The sequence below is a fragment of the Eschrichtius robustus genome, chromosome 1, assembly GCF_028021215.1.
Source record: "Eschrichtius robustus isolate mEscRob2 chromosome 1, mEscRob2.pri, whole genome shotgun sequence".
Lineage (NCBI taxonomy): Eukaryota > Metazoa > Chordata > Mammalia > Artiodactyla > Eschrichtiidae > Eschrichtius > Eschrichtius robustus.
In genome coordinates, this window is record NC_090824.1 from 95,273,589 (window position 1) to 95,281,121 (window position 7,533).

The window sequence follows — 7,533 nt, forward strand, 5'->3', positions numbered from 1 at the left end:
GCTGGACTGCAACTGAGGGCAGAGTTCCCATGGCAACAGGGCCAGTCCAACAGAAGGGGCAGGCTCCAGAGCTTTGGAGTACATTTGGGAGGGAATCAGAAAGACTTCCATTGATCCCATCCAGGTTTTTTCAAGTTATGTTTCTCTTCAGTTAAGCCAATGGAAGCCCCTGAATGGCCTTCTATATTCACTATGATCATCCTGAAAATTTTAGAATTAGTTCATCACATAAAAAGAACTTTTAACAAACATTTTACTTGTGTGAGACTCTCTGTATAATATACAAAAATATATAAGATTCAAACTCTAAATCCAAGGAGCTTTTGTAGCAGAGGAGCCAGGATGTCAAGTTTTAAAGAGCTGAATATAAGTTCTAAATGATGATGGAAGACAGCAATAGAAAAACAGTAATAAAGCAGCAAATGATTAATTGTCAATGCATAGTAGAAACAACAATCTACTGAGGGATTCATGTTAGGGAAGTTTTGGAAGGCTTTACAAAGTCTGCAGGATTTGAGCTGAGCTCAAGGTGGGTAGGACCTGCCTGGCTAGAAAGAATGGAAGAGAAGGGGCAGTCCAGGAGAAAGCTACAGCATAGAGCAGAAAGCAGAAGCTGTGGTCAGGGAACAATGAATAAACACCTCTGGCTGAAGTCTGGGGTCCAAGTAGGGCCTATGTGGGAGATGAGTTTATTGTAATCGCTCCATTCTGAAGGGATAGATGCAGAATGAAACACATTTGATAGCAGGAAGGGGTGTGAGCATGGAAACTAGAGTGAGGGTGATAAGGACCATTAGGGAGAAGCATATGGGCACTGAGTCCCCAAGGGATGGGGCACCACACGAGTCAGTGAGCGCTGAAGATAAACTTATGCAATTTTGTAGCTTTGCTACAGACCACTCCTGGGGATGAGAATCCAGTAACTCATTCATTCCAGAGCAAGCTGATCAGCATGTAGGAAGGCATTGCTTGACTGTCCTGGAAGCCTAATTGGTTCTTAGTGAAGCCTAAATGTTGCCTTTAACGATACTACAAACACAAAACATGTGACTTGTCTACAAAGAAGCACAGAAAATATCCTGGTGGGTAATAAGATCATATGTAAGAGGGCATGTGCACATACATGTTCCATGGATGCAGGAGCGATCTCAACTTCCAAATGTATGTGCATATGTAATATTGAGCTCCAACAGCAACTTAAAACCACTGTTTGTTGGTTAAGCACCTTCATACATTTTTTTCAGAAACCGTTTCAAGCATCTGAAAATGCATGAATCCACAGAAGTTTCAAAACTCAAAGCACTTTTTTTCTCCAGTGAGAGACTGTGGCATGCCTGAGCCTGCTTTGTCTCCTTACCAACAGTAGAAAGGAATCTCAAGGTGAATCCTGTCCATCTTTCATGGCCACGAAAACTTCTCCCATGCTCTGGCCCACACTGATCTTTCCAATTTTCCATATATTTGGATACTTAATGATATCTAGTTTTTGCTGATCTCTGCCTCTAATGTGTATGACTTTTCTGTAAGGATCTTGTCACCTGTAGTATCAGCATCACTTAGCGGGTGTTAGAAATGCAGAATGTCTTCCTTGGAAAGGTCTTTGTGTACTTTTGCCCAAGATTCATTTCCTCTTCCTGCTCCAGTGCTCTAGTGCTCTGATCTGCCCACTGCAGTGTTCCAATCTTAACTCTCCTCCATGCCCATGGACGCTCCAGTTCCTAAGCTATGCCCCATATTCCCCTCTGGCTTTCAATGGCCCTGTTCCCCTGACCAAACCCCAAATGACCACATTTTCATGGTGCTCCTGGTTGGTAGTGGACTTGAATTCTCTTGATTCCAAGTGTTCTGATGGTTTACCAAGTCTGGATTTCTGTAGGTAACCTAATTAACAGAGGTTGTGTGTTTTTCCTCCTCAAAGACCTGGATATCTAATTAATGACAACTCCAAACAGAGAAGTAATTTCAATAAACAAGTGCTATAATGCTAAATTAAAAGAAAAGCAGAATCCCAGGCTTCACCCCAGACAAACTGAATCAGAAATTGTCATTTAACCAGACCCTGGGAGATCTGTGTGCACATTAATGTTTGAGAGGCATTTCTCTAGGAGACAGGGACCGTATTCTGTATTTCATCTGTATTCCCATCCCTCCATAATTACATGGAATCATGGCAGCCATGAAATAGATTGAACATATTCTTATTGAAATTAGTTGAAATGGTCCTCAATGGCCAACCACTCTTACAAAGGAAAAGGTGCCCTCACCATTTTATCTGATTCAAACAACCACCCATGGAGACAGGCAAAACAATTTTTCATTCCATTTTATAAATAAGGAAATGGAGGCTAAGAAGGCCTTCAGAATTTCTTAAGGTCAAACAACTGAAATTTAGGAAATACCAAGGACTTTCAAAGGAAATTGTGTAAAGTTTAATCTTAATTTCAAACTTTTAATCTCCTTTGCATGATACTCACACTCAAAAGAATGTTGAAGGGCTTCCTTGGTGGCGCAGTGGTTGAGAATCTGCCTGCCAATGCAGGGGACACAGGTTCGAGCCCTGGTCTGGGAAGATCCCACATGCCGCGGAGCGACTAGGCCCGTGAGCCACAATTGCTGAGCCTGCGCGTCTGGACCCTGTGCTCCGCAACAAGAGAGGCCACGACAGTGACAGGCCCGCACACCGCGATGAAGAGTGGCCCCCGCTTGCCACAACTAGAGAAAGTCCTCGCACAGAAACGAAGACCCAACACAGCCATAAATTAATTAATTAATTAATTAATTAAAAAAAAAAAAAGAATGTTAAAGAGATGAGATGGTGTGGAATCTCCTAATACACCTTTAGTAGACAAACTCCTGGGCCCTGGACTATACACACCAACACTCATGGCGTATCCAAATTATTTTTGGTCAAGCATGGACTAGAAAGACTTATAAACTTTGTTGGTGTTTCTAACTGCCTTGCCCCAAAATAACCTTACCTAAAAAGTAAAACATCTTTTATTCAAGACATTGTTTAGGAAGGAAAAGGAAAACCTAATATTTTTCTCATTTTTTTTCCAGGATGAATGGAGACTATTTTCAAAACAAGGATGTCTTTTTTTTAACCTACTTTTTAAAACATAACACTAGAAATGCTGGCGATATTTGAGAAAAATACAATAAAATTTCCCAAAATGTTGATAATAATTTTTTAGAAAAAATAAACGTAACAATGAAATATATTCTTTTAGACCCATTACAAATAGCTAGAGAAAAAATAAAAAAAGATTATATTACAACTGAAACCATTAAATGCATCTTTATTTAATTCAAGATGTAAATGATTTAATTATTCAAATAAAAATTAAAACTCACAGTGGGAGAAATAAAAGATGAGGGGAATAATTGGAGATATATATACTGTTCCTTACTGGAAAGACCAAATACAGGAGTAATGACAATTAAGTCCTAAGCAAATATTTATAGATTTTATGTAAAACTAAGATCCCAAATGAATACTTTATTAACTCTGACAAACTCACAGTGTAATTCATCTAGAAGAATAAACTATCAAGAATATTGAAGTGTTCTTTTAAAAAGAATAATTACAATGGCTTGCTATACCAGATTTTAAAACATGATTTATAGCAACAACTATCAAAACAATCAGTTATTGGCTTAAAAATAAGAAAAGTTAACCAGTGTTTAGAATCTCAGAACAGCGATTCTAAACTGAGTACTTAATATCCAAATAACCACAGCAACAGCCATACTACACTAATGACTTATATTGGATTTCTTGTCAACTAAGACTTCAAATCTTCTGCACATATTGTATTATCTACCCAAGTTTTTTCTCGTTCTCTATTTTGTTAAAGAATAACTTTCAGAATAAGGTAAAATCATGATTCTCATATAAATATAAAATGAACACACATTAAAGATTTTATTTAACTCATTATCTAATGAGGGAACCAAGCAGATGTCACTTTTCATTCAAAGGAGAATCCAAAGAACAGACACATTTATAGATTGGGAATATTGAAATAAAAAAATTTGCAAATAGATACAAAACTGGCAAATCCACAGTGTCAACTGAAATTCTACTAGACAAAATTTCTTTGTAAGTCTATAGACAAGAATTATTTCAAACTGCTATAGGTTATCCACAATTCACATAACTAAAATAGCTCAAAGGCAATGAAAGATGCAGACTCTCCACAGAGTCAGAATTCCATAATTCTGAATAGTGTGTCCTAAATAATGCACAGTTTGCCATTGAAGCACGATTTTTTTCTCTACCATTTGCACAGTTGTTTCTTTTTTGTACCCAGCTTAAGCATTTTGCATTTATGTTTATTAGATCCCGTATTGATAGATTCAGCCAATCATAATCCCCATCCCTCCAAGCTTTATGTGTGGGCGTCTTTGATCAGGATGTTATCAATACTATTGTCCAAGCCATTGATTTTTTTGTAAACAAGTTGAACATAACATAAAATCAAAGCACAGATATCTCAACCATAGAGATGAGAAATTTTTCTTTAAACTGAAAAAGTAGAGGTGATTATCTGAGATAATGTAGAGAAGCATCATCTTTTCAAACAGCAAAAACAGATAACAAACACAGAACAGAAAGAAGCAGGCTGAGTAAAATAAATGTGCTCTTTCATTTATGTAACAAGTGCTTTTTTTGAGGACGACTGGGTGCTAGGCACTGTGCTAGGTGCTGAGGGCACTACAACAAATGAAGACAAACCCCTGTATCATGGAGATTACAGTCTGGGGTGGAGTGGGGGAAACAGACATTAAACAAACAATTTATACTTTGGAATAATGGTAAGTGCTGTGTTTAATGTGGTAAGTGAAATCAAGGAGGACTACAGGCTGTTAAGTGTAGTAGTACATAGGAACGTTATTAATCATCATCGTTTGTTTCAGTCTTGCAGATACTAGGTCTCTATCTTTTATTTTCTCTGTCTTTGGGAGAATGTAAGGATGTTGAAGTGGACACAAAAAGAGTCAAGAGTTGAGAGAGAACTGCTACTCACCAGCAAAATGAGAATGGCCAGTGGCTTGCTTGATCTTCTCCTCTTTCAGGACAACCAATAGTACCAAGCGTTTCCTTTAGGTAGGACGGACATGCATGATGAAGACAAAGCCTTAGCCATTCAGATTCTATTATAACCAAATGTGTAAAACACTGTTACTACAAGCCAGATATTGGGATATAAAATAGCTTTATTATACTGCAATGGAAATTTACTTTTTCTATGCAAATAGAGCTAACTCTGCATATGCATGTAACAAATGGTGAAAATATTAGCATAATTTTATGGAGCAATTAAAGTTTAACTCACAACTAGTAGAAGACACTTGCCACACATTATAATTGACAAACGACTGGATACTGGATATTTAAATACTCTACAAAATTAACAAACAATCCCATAAAAATTGGGCATTTCATGAAAGAAAAAAGATTTATGGCCAGAAAGCATATGAAAATATGTTCAACCTCATTGAAAGGGAGAATATTAATTAAAACCACAAGTATTTTGCTCCCACCAGACTGGCAAAAATGTAGAAGTCTGGCAATAGCAAGTGTTGAAAAGAATGTATATAGAACAATCAGAATTCCTATATACTGCTGGCTGAGAGTAAAACAATTTGTCATTACCTAATCAAGTAGAAGTTGTGTGTTTCCCACTACATCACTATTTGGATATTGGGGGACACTTGCACATGCACTCCAGCAAACATGGACAAGAATGTAAGTACTTACATATAAGCATTTTGGGGAACTGTAATACCTAGAAAGAGCCTAAATGTCCATTGACAAACATCTGGATAAATAAACTGTGGTGTATTCTTACAAGAGATACCACACAGCAGTAAAACAGAATTCTCAAAGCACAAAGATGAGAGGGGAAAAGTTCCAGAAGAATATACACGGTATTATCTTCCACTTGTATAAAGTTTAAAAGTAAACAATTTAGGGATATAAATTTGGTAAACACTAAAGAAAAGCAAGAGAATAAGAAAAATAATTCTAACTCTAGGAGGTAGGCCAAGGGCTCAGAGCAGGGTAAACACACAGGGACCTTAGATGTATCTTAAGCTTGTTGGTGAGTCCATTGGTGTTCATTTCATTATTACTCTTTAAACTTTACACATAAATTTTAATTAATACATATATATATAATTTTGCATTGTTATGTTTAATAAAAATAAATGGGAATAATATATATATAATATGTATTATATATATATAAAATACACAAATATTTGTCAGTGCAGTTACCAATGCTACGAGGTCAGCCTTCAAAGAAAGTGGGGTTTATTTATTTGTTTGTTTGTTTTTAATGTGTTTCTCTTGCTCTAGGTATTTTGGTTACTATTTGCTACTTCATAGATATGCAAAGCTGAAATTCTCTAGGTTTATTTTACTCCAACATGAAAATGTTTCTGCAAAATAATTGCTCTAAAATGCCTTCTCTTCTGCCTTGCTATGGTGGGAAGATGTTATAAATTATCTTAACTTTTGGATGAAAAGAAAATAATTTCTCACATGAGTGCTATCTGGAAAGCTCTTCCTGCACACTCTGAAGTTCTTTATGGTGATTTCTTGTGTAACACTATCAAATACACCACCTGGCTACAGCAGCTGTGGATAAAATCTGTCCACTTGCTTTCTCACAGGGCTTGTGCTATTTAATATTTTAATTCCTACTCCAAATGGATCTTACTAGGAAAAGTCATGTCCATGGGTCCAGGGTCTCTCCTTGAGTCACTGGTGAGATCTCCTCCTGCCCTCTCTCTCTAGTCTGAAGGCTCATCTTCCAGCCTAACAAGTCCTGCAGGCTGCCTTGTGGTGTTCGCTGCTCCCTTATAATCTCCATCTGGAAATTTTAGGAGGAATTCATCTCCTGATTTCCCGAACAAGTGGTATCTCTGCTTGCATGCTAAATACCAGAGCAATGGGCTCCTTCTTTAAAGATAATCTTTTGCTTTTACACTACTTATTTCTATGTGTCCAGATGCACTAACCACAGTGAGAGGGCATGTCAGGCTCTGTCACTCATTGTCACTGATTCTCTAAATTGGATTACCAAGCCTCACCCATATTTGACAGCTTTCCAGCTTTCCTGACATGGAGCTGGACAGCCCTTTCCTAAAGGACTGCCTCCTGTTTACTCCAGTTTTCTCCCATTTTGTCCCCGTTACCACAGAAAACACAAGGACATGTCACTGGGGATTATCAAGGATGTGCTTCTGGGGATTGTAAGCGATTTTGCAGCATAATCTCAGGTCTACATGTTTTCAGCCCCATGTTCTGCCCTGTTTGCGTTATATAATGAAAGAATTGACCACTCTTACAAGTTGATGCCAAATGTATATGCAGAGCCAAATTTCTCACATTAAAACATAGGGCATGTTCAAAAAGTTCATTTTTAGGTCAGTTGCTGAAATGTGAGATTCATTTTCTTCTAAAAAACAATGTTTGCAGTGTTGGTGCTGACCACAGACTTGGCCCCAATACTCTATCTAAAA